The 15616-nt window shown below is 51.0% G+C and overlaps 2 protein-coding genes and 1 pseudogene across 5 annotated transcripts in view; all 3 read left to right on the plus strand.

The window, feature by feature from the left end:
- LOC147006450 (uncharacterized) overlaps nucleotides 1-15246 on the plus strand; it is a 32459-nt pseudogene extending 17213 nt beyond the window's left edge. The window contains exon 2 of the transcript XR_015054826.1: nucleotides 12163-15246. The product of XR_015054826.1 is annotated as an uncharacterized LOC147006450 (transcript). The remainder of the gene's footprint in view (nucleotides 1-12162) is intronic.
- The window catches only part of LOC147006445 (uncharacterized), a 145834-nt gene that overhangs the window by 76436 nt on the left and 53782 nt on the right, over nucleotides 1-15616 (plus strand). The gene's annotated exons all lie outside the window — the stretch shown is intronic.
- Nucleotides 1-15616, plus strand: part of LOC147006449 (uncharacterized) — a 91748-nt gene that overhangs the window by 32157 nt on the left and 43975 nt on the right. The window lies entirely within an intron of this gene.

The following is a 15616-nucleotide window of genomic DNA, read 5'->3' on the forward strand; positions in this document are numbered from 1 at the left end:
TTCTAATACCCCCGGCTCCCGCTCGCCTTGAGACGCCATCTTGCTTCTCTTAAAGGGTTAATTTCGCTCGCTCGTAATTTGGAGGGAATCGGGGGTCACTTCTCTCACCCCTGGACCGATTCCCGTGAATTTAGCCGGAGACAGGAGAGCCCGTTTTCCTGTTCTCCGATACCAGTGCCGCGAGGAGGGCGATGAATTTGTATCGCACGACCTGACACCAGTGTTGCGGTATTCGCGCCCGCCGGCGTGCTGACGGCCACGTAACTCGAATCGCAGCACGTCGCCCACCGGACGGACAATCCAGTCGTGACCCTCTCGGACTAACGCCGGGAACCAGTCACGGGTGGACCTTTCGGTCTCACCGCGATCGAGCCAATCAGCCCCCTGCGTGGGATAGGGTTGCTCGCCAAATTCGACCTACCTAAGTACCCGCGCGGAGGGTAGACCGGGCGATCGCACCTCGCCGCAGGTCGACTTCGGACACGGGCCACTTAAGCGACCCGTTCCGTACTATCAGAATAACCGAGCGGTGTTATCGTCGACCTCGACGGTTCGATTAATTATCGGGCGTATTCAGCCCACTACCAACCCTTTACGTGAAGCAAGATGGGGATTCAATAGAGGAAAAGACGAAGCGAAGCGGAAAACAGTTCAACACAAAGCACATTTATTCGCGGCACACGGGAGCACACATATACAATTCCACCAAATGCACACAGAAAAGACACAATGTAATTTACACAAAAAGCAAATGTAAAAGCGAAAACACAATGCAGAGCTAATACCGACTACCGAGCACACGGCAACACTTATACAATTCTACTTCACAGACGGCGCCGACAACACATACCCAAAACCAAGGAAAAGAATACCCTCAAGGATGAGGCGGGCCTGAGGCCGAGACCGGGTCGCGCCTACCCGTCTGGTGATGAGACGCGGAGCGGCGATGGCGCCTCAACTCCGCGGGCCTCGCGGACAGTGTCTGGTAGGGGGTGGGAGAGGGGCCCCCTTGGTCGCACTATCTCAGCGCGGGGGGAAACAGGAGGGGGTTGCTGATGCTCGGGGTATAGAGGATTTTTATTATCCCGCGACGAGCGTCTCCACCTCGGCCAGGTCGCGCTGTCGGCCTCCCTGGGGTGCAGCTCCCGACGCGAGCACCCCCTCGTCTGGTGTCGCTGCCTTTCCACAGCTCCGTTCCGACTCCAACGCACACGACGACCAGCTCCTTCTTGCCAACTCCACCGCCCGCGAAGTCTTGACTCTCCGTTTCCGACTCTCCTACTCTCCTACTCTCCGCCTCTGGACTCTCCTACTCTCCGCCTCTGGACTCTCTGGACTGACGAACACGGTCCTTTTATCAGCCCCGTAGCTTCGCCCTCTCATCTTTGACCCCCTCCCTTCGACCTTTCACCTCGCTCCCCATTGGCCCGAGAAAAAGTGGGCGTGAAGGCTTTTTGATCCATAAATTTGCATATATCGATCGCCCTGGGGGCGGGGCCAATTCGCCCCTCGCTCACCGATTGGACGGCAAAAAGTGGGCGTGTGTCATTTTTGATCCGTTTTTGAAGCACAAAATCCGTGATTTTGTACACGCTGTTCGGCGCGCGCCCTGCACGAGTCCAACACCGGTACCCACAGCGGGGCAAGAACGGTGGCGATGCGACGGTTGCGAGGTGTGACGTGAAGGTCGTGGCGGTTGTGGTGAAGCGGCGTTGTGGTTGGTGGTTGATGTTGTGGTTGTGGTGGTAATCATGGCGGTTGGTCCAAAATAAAGATAGCAAAAGAAAAACGGCTATCCTGAAGAGTCGCAGCACGCATAAATGACATGTATTCCCACTAGACAACGGGTTTGGGCCTAACTACACATGTACTTACCGAGATACCTCACCTAAGGGACCTGAATGGTGGTTTGCGAATTTGGTAACCACAACAATATATATATATATATATGTGTGTGTGTGTGTGTGTGTGTGTGTGTGTGTGTGTGTGTGTGTGTGTATAAACTGGATACATGTTCGAGCACATCAATGTAATAATCATGCACTGTATCTGAATGCATTTCCCATGAAAGAGATATCACAGTACATTGTGCTTTATGATATTGTTGTGGTTGACGAAATTCGCAAACCACCATTCAGGTCCCGTAGGTGAGATATCTCTGTAAGTATATGTGTAGTTAGGCCCAAACCCGTTGTTTAGAGGGAATAAATGTCATTCATTCGGGCTGCGACCCTTCAGGATAGCCGTTTTTCTTTTACTATCTTTATTTTGGACCAGCCGCCATTACTACCACCACAACCATCACCAACCACGTCTCAACAGCCATCACACAACAACCACCAACCGCAACGCCGCTTCACACCAACAGCCATGACCCTTGCCGTCACATCTCGCTCTCGCAACCATCGCATCACCGCCATTCCCGCGCCGCTTGTGGGCACCGATTCTGGACTCGTACAGGGCGCGCACCGAGCAGCGGGTGCAAAAACACCAGCCTTTCCGAGAAATCGGATCAAAAACGATTCACGCCCACTTCTGTTCCGTCCTATCAGCGAGCGTGGGGCGATTTGGCCCCGCCTCCAGGTGCGTCGGAGAATAATCGCTATATGCAGATTCGCGGATCAAAAATCATTCACGCCCACTTTTCCTCTGTCCAATGGGGAGCCAGCCAGAGGTGAAGGGTCGAAGGTGAAGGAGCGAAGCCCCGGGGGCTATAAAGGGCCGCATTCGCTCGCCAAAAAAGTAGTTGAGTTGGGAAGAGTTGGCAGTAGTTGAGTTGGAAAGAGTTGAGAGTTTCTGAGAAGAGGAAAGCAGTTGGACGGAGCTGAGAAGAGTGGAGAGTTGGAGAGTGGTGGTGGCGGCGGCGAAGGCAGTCGAGAGGGCGCTCGTGTCAGAGTTGGGGAGCTGCGGAGAGGGGAGGCCGGTAACGCGACCGAGGTCGCGGTGGAGACGCTCGTCGCGGGACCCAAGCCAGCGAGATATCCTCATTCCCCCGAGCATCAACAACCCCCTCCTGTTTCCCCCCGCGCTGAGATAGTGTGAGAAGGGGGGGCCCCGTTCCCATCCCATTCCAGGCAGTGCCAGCGAGGCCCGCGGAGTCAGGGCGCCGCCGCCATCTTGCGGCTCATCACCAGACGGGTAGGCTCGACGCGGTCTCGGCCCCAGGCCCGTCTACCCCCCTCATCGTTGAGGGTGGTCCCTTTTTCTTTTGCTTTGAGTATATGTGTTGTCGGCGCCGTCTGTGAAGTAAAACTGTATAAGTGTTGCCGTGTGCTTGGTAGTCGGTAGTAGATCTGCATTGTTACATTTGCTTTTTGTGCAGAATTGTTGTGCTCCTTCTACTTTTGCATTTGCTTTTGGTGTATAATTGTATATGTGTGCTTTCCGTTTGCCGCGGAATAAATGTGCTTTATGTTGAACTGTTTTTCCCGTTTCGCTTCGTCTTTTCCTTTATTGAATCTCCATCTTACTTCACGTAAAGGGTTGGTCGTGGGCTAAATACGCCCAATAATTAATCGAACCGTCGAGGTTGACGATAACACCGCTTGGTTATCCCGATAGTACGGAACGGGTCGCTTAAAGTGGCCCGTGTCCGAAGTCGACCTGCGGCGAGGTGCGATCGCCCGGTCTACCCTCCGTGTGGGTACTTAGGTAGGTCGAATTTGGCGAGCAACCCTATCCCACGCGGGGGGCCGATTGGCACGATCGTGGTGAGGCCGAAAGGCTCACCCGTGACTAGTTCCCGGCGTTAGTCCGAGAGGGTCACGACGGGATTGTCCGTCCGGTGGGCGACGTGCCGCGATTCGAGTTACGTGGCCGCTCGCACGCCGGCGGGCGCGAATCCGCAACACTGTTGTCAGGAGTGGGACACAAACCCACCCCCCTCCTCGCGGCACTGGTGTCGGAGAGCGGGAAAACGGGCTCTCCTGTCTCCAGCTAAATTCACGGGAATCGGTCCAGGGGTGAGAGGAGCGACCCCCGATTCCCTCCAAATTACGAGCGATTAAAATTAACCCTTTACGAGAAATAAGATGGCGTCTCAAGGCGAGCGGGAGCCGGGGGTATTAGAAATGTATATGTGTAGTAATGTAGGATCCATGGTCCAGGATGAAATCCCCGTGCAGGAAATGTTGGTTGTGCAGGAACACGAACTCGCCCAACTGAACCCAGAGCCCGAAATAGGTGCGGCCGCGGTGTATGACACCTCCCCTCCCCCTCTCCGCCCAAACCTCCCGATCCTTGCCGAATCCGCTCAACTCAGTGCGCCCGACATGGCCCGGCTATGCGCCATGCTGGCAGGAATCAGTGGGGACATGCACGAAATGAAAACGAATATGGAAACAAACGCACTCAAAATGAAGGAAGAAATGAAAGAGCTGCGGGGTGAGATGCAGAAAATAGGCCGAAGCCTGCAGGCGGGCATGAAGGCAGTAACCGGGGAGCTTAAAATGGCGACTCCACGTGTGGGAGCGAACGAGCTGGGAGGGAGTGCAACGGCTGTCAGGCCCGCGGTGGAGGCGGGTAAGGAGAAAATAATTCGGGGGACGTATTGGGCGAGAAGCGTGACGGAGACGTGCACGAGGGAGATAAGAGACGAGGTGAAAGGAATTGGGAGGGAGAGAAAAGAACAATTAAGACGGAAAGCAAGGATGAGGTACGCGGAGATCGTGAAAGAGCAAGGAGTGAAAAACAGGGAAGGACGGGAGCGACTTAAGGAGAAAGCAAGGTTGACCTACATAAAGATAAGGGAAAGACGCCAGAAAGAAGCAGAGACTAATAGACACGAGGGGACAACAGAAACGAATAAATGTATAGAGACACGGGAGACAGAAAAAATAGAGGAGAGATTGCATGATAATGACAAGGCTCGAGACGTATACACACACACGGAGGTAGTGGAGGATAGTGAGGGTGAGCTCGCGGAGCGTGTAGGGACCCAGTGCGAGCAGCTGGATGGCCGCCTCCAGGAACGAGGGGAGGGAGTATGCCCCCTTGAGGCGAGTCACGACCAGGTGAGTTCGGTCGTGCTTTGCGAGTTCGAGGGGAGGAGTGCTGTGGACGGGTGCACGCCGAGCTTGGGAGGTATAGAGGCCCCGGAGACCCTTGTGGGGACACGAATCCTCAGCGTGGTTGTCCCGGTGTGTGTGGTGTCGAGGTGTGTGTTCACGAGTGTGGCGAAATGCGTGCTGCAACGCACGCATAGCGCGGGTCCAAGGGCGTGTGTGAGAGCGACCGGGTGGGTGACAAAGACCCCGTGTGTGGAAGCGACCCCGTGTGTGAGTGGTGTGGTGGTAAGTGTGCAGAAGGGCGTGCTTCCCAGCACGCCGTGTGTGGATGAGGCACCGCGGATGAGTGCCCCCGCGTGTGTGAGTGAGGAACCACGGATGAGTGCCCCCGCGTGTATGAGTGAGGCACCGCGGATGAGTTCCCCCGCGTGTGTGAGTAGTATGGTTTGTGTGAGGGAAATGGCACGAGTGAGTGAAAGGCCGCGAGTGAGTGGAGCCACGTGTGCAAGGGAAATGGCATGCGTGAGTGAGCGGCCGAGTGTGAGAGAGACAGCTTGTGCAAGGTCGTTGTGTGTGAGGGAGATGTCGGTCGGCATGTGTGAACATGCAGCCGCGTCTCCCTGTGTGAGTTTAATGGTGAGGTGTGTTAGCGTCGTAACACGCGGGAGTGCGTGTGTGGAATGGAGACGGAGACTGCGACAGAGGAAAGAAAGCCGAGTAGCGGCTGTAGTTGTTTCGGGGACCGTGCCGGGTTCACCCAGCAGCGAGCACGAGGTCCGTGCTGTGCAACGCACGAGGCCCCCACGTGCTCGCTTGCGAGAGTGAAGTCCCGGTCCGGAAACGCCAGCGGTGGATTTGCCGATCCCGCGGACGGACAAAGTTTAGGCAGGATTACGGATTTGGACCGGACTGGTTCTCCACGCGATCGTGTGTGTTAAACCCCAACGGGAAAAGCACATGTGTTCGCGTGGGGAACCCCTCGAGACGTGGGGCTTGTGTTTTTTTTATGCACACGGTGACGTCATGGCTGCACGCGGGGTTGGAATCCGGCAGGAGGGGTATCCCTGCCGGATGGTACCGTCCAAGGATGGACGAGGTACACGTGCAGCTGCATGACGTCACGGGCAGGTGCAAAGTTCGCGAGCTGTGAGTTGCCGCGCTGGTGCTGCGCATGTGAAAAAAAAAAGAAAAAAAAGCAAGCCTCACTTTCGGGTGCACAGGATTCCCGGGCAAGGGGTGGAAGACCCCCTTACCAGGGCACAGGATGGAAACTAGTTAGGGGGAAGGGTTAGCTTAGTTAGACCGACTTCATGGGGCAGCGGTAAGTCCTCATGGGGCCCGTGGAATGGATTAGTCAGAGGGATTGTAGCGAGATTTAGGTTGGGAAATTGATTAATGGGATTATTTGGAGGCAGTGACTGACAGTGAGTGTGTAGAGGGTACGTAGTTTAGCTACGTAGTGTTAAAAGGAACGTGCTATAGTGTAAGGGACGACGTGGGAGCACGAGTTAGTTCGGGGAGGTAGTTAGAAGGATGGCAGAGTTCAGTGGTGTGTGTGTTGAAGAGTTGGTGAGTGAAGTGGAAGCATGTGCTTGGTGAGTGAGTGAGGCCAGCAGGTCTGTGTGAGTGGAGCGAAGGGGAATGCATGGTGCGATGAGTGATTGGGGGGAGGAGTGACTCCTGCCCAAGGGACCCCCGGGGTCAGTGTAGAGTGAGTTAGGGGGTTAGTTAAATTGAAAAATGGAGGTCGTTTTGTTGTTGGTGTGAATGTAGGCTCGAAACCCGTTTGGAGGGGTGCAGGAGCCCTGTTGACGGGCTGGGAGTGTGGCTGCGAAAGGTGAGTATCGCTGAGTGGGTACCCCGGGCACCAGGCTAGTCGGCCGTGGTAGGCCAAGGGCCCATGGGGGGTCGGGATAGCGTAGTGGGCACGGGTGCGCCTGCTTGGTGCGGGGGCCCGGGGCGCCATTAGCCGCGTGGGCACTGTTGTGGGCACGGGTGACCCTCGGAAAGGGGCCTGGGAAGCCAGCCTGCCACGTGTGCGTTTCAGGGGGGCACTCCCCGGTGTTTAGGGAGCTGGTAGGCTCGGAGGCAGTGTAGTGCCCGGGGGTGCCATCGCGGGAGATTCGGCAGAGGGTCGTGCCTGCCAAGGGGAGCCACGTGTCCCAGCCATGAGACCGTGTGAGGGCACGGAGAGAAAATTGGGGGGCGAGGCCCGAAATTGTGAGGACACCAACGCAGGCGACGGGAATCTGGGTTTATAGAACCAATAGTTTAAGCGAGAGGCGCTTGTTGAAAGCCCCGGGGTAGTTTAACAGTTAAATGGATAGGATAGAATAGGAAGTGTACCCCTCCGCACCATCCATCCCCTCGCTCTCGTTGTGGGCCGCTGGACCCACTTTGTGTTATAGATCGCTGAACTCTGGGGAGGCCATCCTGAGGCTTCGTTGGGCCTCGACACAGGACGCTAGCTCTCCCTTATTCCCCTCCGGGAAGGGAATGTTGGGGTTGGGAGTAGGCTAGGTGACAGGATAGGTTAGCCGAACAAAGACGATAAAGGGGGTTAGGGGACGATTTATAGTGGGGAAGTAAAAATAAACAAATAAGTTGGGGCTAAATTGGGGTTTGACAAATTAAGGGAGTGGGTATAGACAATGACAGGCAAAGGGGATAGGTTGGGAGGGAGACCGTAGGGTAGGTCCGAGCCCGCCTTCCGAGTGGCCAGCACCACCGCACTCCCTCCACCAACCTCCACTGAACGGCAAAAGCTGGCCAGCTTCATCTGCTGGCTGCATTGCTGCAAGGCAAAGGCCGGCCCACTTCATCGGCAGCTGTTGTTGTGCTGTAAGGCCTGTGCCGGCTGGATCGTCTGCAGCTGTTTTCTGCAAGGCCTGTGCCGGCCAGTTCATCTGCTGGCTGTGTTTGCCTGCAGCGGCCTGGTTCTGCAGGCTGTGTTTGCCTGCTGCCTTTGCCATGCCATGCCCACTGCCCCTGTTCACCAGCCCCGTTCAATTTTTGCTTTGCACCCCTGTTCATTGCCATGTGCGCCAGGATCAGAAAGCAACAGTTTGCAAGCTGCGAGAACTGCCCTGTTGGCAGCTACAACACGGGCCTGCAGTGGCGGCCCGTGCACCGTGTTTGCGTCCATCCATTCATCCATCCATTCGTTGTGTTCATTGCGTGTGCCACTTGAGCTGGCACGGAGACTGCGTTTGTGCAGCCCATGCACCGTTGTGGTTCACTGCGTTCAGTTCAAAAGGGAAGGCCTTGGACTGCGTGTGAGCAGCCGGCCACGTTCCCTATCACCTGCGTTGTTTGAGCCAGAGACTGCATGCGAGCAGCCTGGCTCCCTGCTAACTGCTTTCTTTTTGCAGAGTCCATTGATCCTGGGCCATGGTTTAGTGTAAAATTTGTAAGTTAAGGTTAAGATGTACTGTACATATGAGTGCGCCCCTGGCATGTCTGTCTTAGCGCCGGCAATTTTATTTCAGTCGTCCGTGTGATTGAGTTTGTTTCGGTAGTTACTCAGCCCTCAGGTTATTTATTTTGGGGACACGAATACCATGAATGTCGCACTCAGGGATCCGTAGGTAAAATGTACTAGGGAAAACTACACATGATGGCACACAAAAATTTGATGACTCGGGACGAGTCTGTAAAAGGAGGGGTAGTGTTGTGGTTGACGAAATTCGCAAACCACCATTCAGGTCCCGTAGGTGAGATATCTCTGTAAGTATATGTGTAGTTAGGCCCAAACCCGTTGTTTAGAGGGAATAAATGTCATTCATTCGGGCTGCGACCCTTCAGGATAGCCGTTTTTCTTTTACTATCTTTATTTTGGACCAGCCGCCATTACTACCACCACAACCACCACCAACCACGTCTCAACAGCCATCACACAACAACCACCAACTGCAACGCCGCTTCACACCAACAGCCACGACCCTTGCCGTCACATCTCGCTCTCGCAACCATCGCATCACCGCCATTCCCGCGCCGCTTGTGGGCACCGATTCTGGACTCGTACAGGGCGCGCACCGAGCAGCGGGTGTAAAAACACCAGCCTTTCCGAGAAATCGGATCAAAAACGATTCATGCCCACTTCTGTTCCGTCCTATCAGCGAGCGTGGGGCGATTTGGCCCCGCCTCCAGGTGCGTCGGAGTATAATCGCGATATGCAGATTCGCGGATCAAAAATCATTCACGCCCACTTTTCCTCTGTCCAATGGGGAGCCAGCCAGAAGGGTCGAAGGTGAAGGAGCGAAGCCCCGGGGGCTATAAAGGGCCGCGTTCGCTCGCCAAAAAAGTAGTTGAGTTGGGAAGAGTTGGCAGTAGTTGAGTTGGAAAGAGTTGAGAGTTTCTGAGAAGAGGAAAGCAGTTGGACGCAGTTGGACGGAGCTGAGAAGAGTGGAGAGTTGGAGAGTGGTGGTGGCGGCGGCGAAGGCAGTCGAGAGGGCGCTCGTGTCAGAGTCGGGGAGCTGCGGAGAGGGGAGGCCGGTAACGCGACCGAGGTCGCGGTGGAGACGCTCGTCGCGGGACCCAAGCCAGCGAGATATCCTCATTCCCCCGAGCATCAACAACCCCCTCCTGTTTCCCCCCGCGCTGAGATAGTGTGAGAAGGGGGGGGCCCCGTTCCCACCCCATTCCAGGCAGTGCCAGCGAGGCCCGCGGAGTCAGGGCGCCGCCGCCATCTTGCGGCTCATCACCAGACGGGTAGGCTCGACGCGGTCTCGGCCCCAGGCCCGTCTACCCCCCTCATCGTTGAGGGTGGTCCCTTTTTCTTTTGCTTTGAGTATATGTGTTGTCGGCGCCGTCTGTGAAGTAAAACTGTATAAGTGTTGCCGTGTGCTCGGTAGTCGGTAGTAGATCTGCATTGTTACATTTGCTTTTTGTGCAGAATTGTTGTGCTCCTTCTACTTTTGCATTTGCTTTTGGTATATAATTGTATATGTGTGCTTTCCGTTTGCCGCGGAATAAATGTGCTTTATGTTGAACTGTTTTTCCCGTTTCGCTTCGTCTTTTCCTTTATTGAATCTCCATCTTACTTCACGTAAAGGGTTGGTCGTGGGCTAAATACGCCCAATAATTAATCGAACCGTCGAGGTTGACGATAACACCGCTCGGTTATCCCGATAGTACGGAACGGGTCGCTTAAAGTGGCCCGTGTCCGAAGTTGACCTGCGGCGAGGTGCGATCGCCCGGTCTACCCTCCGTGTGGGTACTTAGGTAGGTCGAATTTGGCGAGCAGCCCTATCCCACGCGGGGGGCCGATTGGCACGATCGTGGTGAGGCCGAAAGGCCCACCCGTGACTAGTTCCCGGCGTTAGTCCGAGAGGGTCACGACGGGATTGTCCGTCCGGTGGGCGACGTTCCGCGATTCGAGTTACGTGGCCGCTCGCACGCCGGCGGGCGCGAATCCGCAACAATATTAACTTTTACTTTTTCCAGTTAATTATCAATCAAGTATAATTTGCGACATTTTTGATGTCTTTTTATCACCCTTAATCCGATTCAAACAAAATAATTTTCCATACATGTTGAAGTTGGAAGTAAAATAACCGTTCTCATCATGGGGGGAAAAATCTACGTGTCGGAATACTTTGAAAAATTACCGTGCGTCAATGATGTGTATTTCATATATGAATACATAATTGACCATTGGACCATTGCGTATTTTTGAAACTTACTTTTAAAAAATGAATCACTTTATTATTGTTACGTTTGAGGGGGGGTATTCATTCAAAGGGTAATTAGGATGTTTAATTAGGTATGCCATGCTGTTCGAGTTTACCAGGATCTCGATGTAATAAGTAGCAATTCAGTGATGATAAGTTGTCTAGTAAATGTCCATTTCTTCAAGGGGGAAATGATAATTGTCACGTAATTAGATAGGGATACGGGATAGGGTAAGTGTGTCTGCGTAAACCCCTTTTAGTAGTCCCTGGAGGCTTGCCGTGACGTCACAGGACAGTGCTGCGGATGGCTCCGCCCCGTGATCACGATTGGCGGAAGGCGACGGCGCAGGGCCAATAAAACGGCTCGATTGGAAGTGACGAGGCCGGGAGGATAAAAGGTTCTGTTCGGGGTCGAAAAGGAAGAGGAAGAAGATCGGGACAGAAAAACTATTTTGGTGGAGGTTGTTGTGCTGGGAGCGTGCTGTGTTGTTGCGCTGATTCGGCCCTGGTTTCATCGTGTCTTGTAGCCTTGCTGAGCCTCGTGCCTCAACTCGGTTGGCTCTGGGGTTCTGCTGGCTCGGAGTACGGGGTCGAACGGCGGGCGGACCTGCCTCCCTCTCCTGCTCGCAACTTGGCGCCAGAACTGGTTCCCTGGCGGCTGTGAGCGGACTTGGGCCGACACCAGGAGGTCGACAGCGCCACGGTGTCTCCTGCCCCTGACGAGCACAACGCCAGCTCGTCCAACGCCAATCCAGGGACTGTTGCGTTTACACCACGGGCCAGCCTGACCACCAGGACCAGCTACGTTTTGTGTGTGTGTGTGTGTGTGTGTGTGTGTGTGTGTGTGTGTGTGTGTGTGTGTGTGTGTGTGTGTTTGTACCTGGCGCCTTAGAGGGTTTGAGATTTGTATATTCATTGGAATTGTCTGTGTTTTCCCCACGCCCGAACCCACACCACCATCCCGTCGAATCTCCCCGGATCCCTCTTCTTGCCGAGTCTTGTTATTTCTGGTTAGAGAAATAAACGTTATCAACTCAGTGAGAAGCGACTCGTGCCACCTTCCTCGTCCCGTTTGCGGTAGAGCGATTAGAACCGCCATCTTTGGGTTGTAGAGGATATACCGCCTCCATCGTTTCGGCTCATTCTACGTTAGCCGGACTGTTCAAGTCCCGTGAATGTCACATTATTATTATTTTTGAAAATAATATCGATTTACTGGTATACACCACTGACCGCAAGAGCGCATCTATATAAAAAAATATCGATATTGACAGAGCCTCTTTGATTTCTTCTCCGAAACTACACACACAATTTCAATGAAACTTGACCACAACATTCCTCACTTGTGATGAACCAAAGCTTATCGACCACAAAATCTGCACTGATTATGGGGGTCTACGAGGGAAGGTGGTGGTGGGGGGGGTGGTTCTGATGATGCATTTTAGAGACTGTCCAGTTAATTTTGTGTTTCATTGTCTTTTCAGACAAAGAAATGAAAATCATTTCTTTTACCAACTCTGCCCCGTTCGACACAGAAGATTATTTCAATCAGAAAATACCTTCTTGCCAGGACATTGACAAATCGAGCAGCGTCTCTTTCAACAAGCACAAAAGTGGTTTTCAGGTGATCAAGCAGATCCAAGGAAACGAGAAACTCTTCAAGTGTTCCTTTTGTAACGAGGCGTTTACTACTTCATCAAATTCACATCGTCACCAAAATATACATTCCACAGAAAAACTCTACACATGTTCTGTGTGTCACAAGGCAGTTGGTGATTCATCAACTTTACATAAACATGAACGAATACATTCTGGGGTAAACCCTCCCAGTTTTCTCTTTACCACAAGGCTTTCAATCATTCTTCAAATTCACATCGACATGAACGAGTAGATACGGGGGTAAAACCCTACAAGTGTTCTCTGTGTCACGAGGCATTCATTGATTCATCAACTTTACATAGACATGAACGAGTACATTCCGGGGATAAACCCTTCAAGTGTTCTGTTTGCAACAAAACATTTTTTTCTTCATCAAATTTACATAGACATGAACGAGTACATTCCGGGGATAAACCCCACAAGTGTTCTGTTTGCAACAAAACATTTTTTTCTTCATCAAATTTACATAACCATGAACGAATACATACGGGGTGTAAACCCTACAAGTGTTCTGTGTGTAACAAGGCGTTTAATCAATTATCAACTTTACATAAACATGAACGAATACATACGGGGTGTAAACCCTACAAGTGTTCTGTGTGTAACAAGGCGTTTAATCAATCATCAAATTTACAGAAACATGAACGAATACATACGGGGTGTAAACCCTACAAGTGCTCTGTGTGTAACAAGGCGTTTACGCAATCATCAACTTTACGTAAACATGAACGAGTATATTCCATGGATAAACCATACAAGTGTTCTGTGTGTCACAAGGCATTTGGTGATTCATCATCTTTCCATAGACATGAACGAGTACATTCTGGGAATAAACCCCACAAGTGTTCTGTGTGTCACAAGGCATTTGGTGATTCATCATCTTTACATAGACATGAACGAGTACATTCTGGGAATAAACCCCACAAGTGTTCTGTGTGTAACAAGGCGTTTAATCGATCATCAAATTTACATAAACATGAACGAATACATTCTGGGAATAAACCCCACAAGTGTTCTGTTTGTCACAAGGCATTTGGTGATTCATCATCTTTACATAAACATGAACGAATACATTCTGGGAATAAACCCCACAAGTGTTCTGTGTGTAACAAGGCATTTGGTGATTCATCAACTTTACATAGACATGAACGAGTACATTCCGGGGATAAACCGTACAAGTGTTCTGTTTGTAACAGGGCATTTGCTGATTCATCAACTTTATATCGACATGAACGAAGACATTCCGGGAAAAACCGTACAAGTGTTCTGTTTGTAACATGGCGTTTGTTTCTTCATCAACTTTATCTCGTCATCAAAAAATGCACACGAAGATACAACAGAGGTGCGAGGACCCAGTGACTTCAGTGTGAATTCCGTGTTATCAGGGAAATGACCAAATACTGGGATCTGGAAAATGAAGTCAAAATAACCTGGAAGTTGAAGTGTCACCATTGTGTCAGTGATAGCTCCAGCAACTGGAATGATGAACAAGAACCTCTGTTATATCTTCAAAAATATTCCTGGGAATGAATATTACGACAAACTAACTACAGTTGGAGACTGCCTGGGGTTCAGTGACGATCCTGAAAATATCCATCGGAACAAAACACTGAGAACAAGAAAACTTCACAATTTCCTCAAACAAACATGACCCTTCACCAAAATGGAAATGTATACACACACTCTCAAACACACATACACACACACATCCACATACAATGACACTCATGTGTATCTTATTATTGATATTAGTGCTATTACCGACCGCAATGAAGCCCTGGTGTATCACTCATATGTAAAGAAATGGTGATACTGTGAACACATGTCCATTAAAACAGGGTTTTTTATATGCATTGTCGAGGCTTGTTTTAGACCTCATGCATATAAACATATAACAAGGGGGGCATGAGAGAAGAGATGTGGGAGAGGAAAGCACAAAACAGTGGGGAACAGAGACATCAGGAGATCTGTGGATGGGAGAGGGATGGGGTGGGAAACATGGGGAATACAAGATGGACATTACAGGAACTTTCAGAAAGGAATTTGAAGAAGGTGGCTTTGGGGTAGATTAACGACGTTACAAAATATGAAGGTTTTGGATGGGGCAAGATAAAAGATGGTGGTGTAAAGCTGTTTGAAGATGTGGATGGAGGAGTGGAATTTGAACAGAGTGTGTGAGTTTGTTCCAGAGTAGGGAAAAGAGGAACGAAAGAGAAAGAAACCCCTTTTCCAACCGGGGGTCTCGGGCGGGTCCCAAGCCCCTTTGCCCCTTGGGGGTCCCAGGGTCTGTGGGCTTGTTGAGCCACGTGGAGAGCCAATGATATGGAAATGAAGTGGATCGCAGCTACTTCCACTCATGTCACCAGTTGCTAATAATATAAATTATAGAGTATCCGGATTGTCTTAAATGCTGAGCACCTCGAGACATCCTCACATTGAGGGTACCTGTTGAGATCGACTTTAATGAACATTTAAATGTATGTATTGTAACATTTGCTTTAAGCTTTGAAAAGTTCACGTTACCATTGAAAGATTATCACTTTTAATGTTTAGTTATTTCCTAAATACACTCTTCGTGAGTCATGAAGGAGGATCCTCCATTTCGTGTCTCACTATTGGCTCCCTCCAGGCACCTGACGACTATTGTTGTAATCAAGGTACTGATGTTTCGACTTTCTGTTATGAATCTTTCATCCGAAACATGATCCTTAAAATAATCTTTCGGACAACTTATAATATTGTATTTTTAATAATAATAGTTATAAAATGATTCTTTGGAAACAAAAACTCTTTAACAAAAGAATGTTTACATTGCTCTAATGTGATATGCATATGTGGGAAACTGACTTGACCAGGCTGGGAATCCTGGGAATTGAACACAGTTCTTCTAATAAACCCGACCAGTGCTCTGTTATCTGCCATTTTCTCACACATCCACACTGTTTCAGCTTTGTTCGTTTACACTTCCATTGTTCACATCATTCCACGAGCACATTTAACGATCTCTATTTGTAATTGTGCTTTCTTGCTCTTCTCACCAATGATCTTAAACATCTTGAGAGACGAAATCGATTTCTTGTGCCAATGAACGAATAATTAAAAATTAATGAACTTTATATGTTTGATCAAACAGCGAATTGTGGCACGAGACCGCCTTATATGGCATTCTCACTTTTATCGCACAACATCGAATCAAAGGAAGAAACATCAATTGACATTACTCAAGCCATGAGAGAGATCCCTGGCTTCCCGTATGAAGCCGTCAGAGCCTGGATGTGT

The sequence above is a fragment of the Eptatretus burgeri genome, unplaced genomic scaffold (assembly GCF_056783735.1).
Source record: "Eptatretus burgeri isolate ZD-2024b unplaced genomic scaffold, Ebu_testis_v1 Ebu_testis_scaffold_3174, whole genome shotgun sequence".
NCBI classification, from domain to species: Eukaryota; Metazoa; Chordata; class Myxini; order Myxiniformes; family Myxinidae; genus Eptatretus; species Eptatretus burgeri.